This window comes from Salvelinus namaycush, unplaced genomic scaffold (assembly GCF_016432855.1).
Source record: "Salvelinus namaycush isolate Seneca unplaced genomic scaffold, SaNama_1.0 Scaffold362, whole genome shotgun sequence".
Lineage (NCBI taxonomy): Eukaryota > Metazoa > Chordata > Actinopteri > Salmoniformes > Salmonidae > Salvelinus > Salvelinus namaycush.
The window spans coordinates 37,501-40,000 of NW_024060586.1; positions in this window are offsets into that span (position 1 = coordinate 37,501).

The following is a 2,500-nucleotide window of genomic DNA, read 5'->3' on the forward strand; positions in this document are numbered from 1 at the left end:
TTACCAGACCTGGGTCGTCTCATCACAACATGACCCCAGTCAGATGTTTACCAGACCTGGGTCGTCTCATCACAACATGACCCCAGTCAGATTGAGACTGTTGTGTTATACTGTAGCCAAACCACAAAAATACAAGTGTTTACTTAAAATTCAATTTCTCATTTATATTCATTCTGGAGTTTTAAAGGGATCCCTGAGTGACCTTGGCTAAAGAAAACGAGGTTAGATTTCTTGTTGGGTTTGTTATTTGTAGAAATAATTTAAACAACAAATACACTATATATACAAATGTGGACACCCCTTCAAATTCCTGGATTTGGCTTTTTCAGCCATACCCGTTGCTGACGGGTGTATAAAATCAAGCACACAGCTATGCAATCTCCATGGACAAACATTGGCAGTAGAATGGCCTTACTGAAGAGCTCAGTGACTTTCAACGTGGCACCGTCATAGGATGTCACCTTTCCAAGTCAGTTTGTCAAGTTTCTGCCCTGTTAGCGCTGCCGCGGTCAACTGTAAGCGCTGTTATTGTGAAGTTGAAACATCTAGGAGAAACAACGGCTCAGCCGCGAAGTGGTAGGCCACACAAGCTCACGGAACGGGCCTGGCGAGTGCTGAAGTGCATAGCGCCAAAAAATTGTCTGTCGTCGTTTGCAACCCTCACTACCGAGTTCCAAACTGCCTCTGGAAGCAACGTCAGCACGAGAACTGTTCATCAGGAGCTTCAAGTGTGTTTCCATGGCCGAGCAGCGGCACACAAGCCTAAGATCACCATGTGCAATGCCAAGCGTCGGCTGGAGTGGTGTAACGCTCGCCGCCATTGGACTCTGGAGCAGTGGAAACGCGTTCTCTGAAGTGATGAATCACTCTTCATCATGTGGCAGTCCGACGGACAAATCTGGGTTTGGCAGATGCCAGGAGAACGCTACCTTTTCCGAATGCATATTGCCAACTGTAAAGTTTGGTGGAGGAGGAACATTGATCTGGGGCTGTTTTTCATGGTTCGGAATAGGCCCCTTAGTTCCAGTGAAGGGAAATCTTAACGCTACAGCATACAATTGCATTCTAGACGATTCTGTGCTTCCAACTTTGTGGCAACAGTTTGGTGAAGGCCCTTTCCTGTTTCAGCATGACAATGCTCCCCTGCACAAAGCGAGGTCCGTACATAAATGGTTTGTCCAGATCAGTGTGGAAGAACTTGACTGGCCTGCACAAAGCCCTGACCTCAACCCCATCCAACACCTTTGGGATGAATTGGAACGCAGACTGCAAACCAAGCCTAATCGCCGAAAATCAGTGCCCCGACCTCACTAATACTCTTGTGGCTGAATGGAAGCAAGTCCCCCTCAGAAATGTTCAAACATTGAGTGTAGAGCAGAAGAGTGGGAGGACTGTTATAGCAGCAAAGGGCGGGGACCCAAGTCCGTATTAATGCCCATGATGTTGGAATGAGATGTTGGACGAGCACGTGTCCACATACTTTCGGGGTCATGCTGTGTAGATTGTGTTTTGTCTCTTTTCTCAGAGGTCTTGATGTATGTGTCACCTACACTCTGAATATGTTGTCATATATAATGATGTAAAACAACACAGTAGAATCCTGTTTCTGTAACAAAAATACTTCACACGATGAAGTGGATATTGCAATATCTAATTCCATTCATAAATGAATTACATTTTTTTTCTTGAGGTAAGTCCGTGCCACTAGACAACAGTAAAGCTAATCAAAAATAACACTGTGTATTTTCTGTGGACACAAGACAAGAGAAACACATCATTAGAAATCTAAATATTCCAGTCCTGTCAACATTGTCATTACAAACACCAGAGACGACCTTATCTTCCAGGACCCCTGATTATCCATGGATTAATATCAGACTCATATTCTACCTCACACTGGGCCTGTGTCCCAAAATGGCACCCTACTCCTGATATAGTGCACTATGTTTGACTGGAGTCCTATTGTGGGACCCTGGACAACTGTAGTGTTCTATAAAGGGAATAAGGTGCCATTTTGGGACGTGTCTACTGTCTGTGTATGCAGCAAGGGTTAGCCCGGTGTTATTGTGAAATAAATGAATTAGTGCTGCCCAATGTGTCACGGTTATTAGCAGAAAGCAGGAGGCCTGGGGGAGGACTGGAGGAGGCCTGAAACACTGTTCACCTCCTCTGGAGGAGGCTAAGAGCTCTTTATGTCTTCCCCCAGTCTCCCCCTCTCCTCCCCCAGTCTCCCCCTCTCCTCCCCCAGTCTCCCTCCCCCTCTTCCCCCAGTCTCCCCCTCTCCTCCCCCAGTCTCCCTTCATTGTCTCCTCCCCAGTCTCCCCCTCTCCTCCCCAGTCTCCCCCTCTCCTCCCCCAGTCTCCCCCTCTTCTCCCCCTCTCCTCTCCCAGTCTCCCCCTCTCCTCCCCCAGTCTCCCCCTCTCCTCCCCCTCTCCTCTCCCAGTCTCCCCCTCTCCTCTCCCAGTCTCCCCCTCTCCTTCCCCAGCCTCCCCCTCTCCTT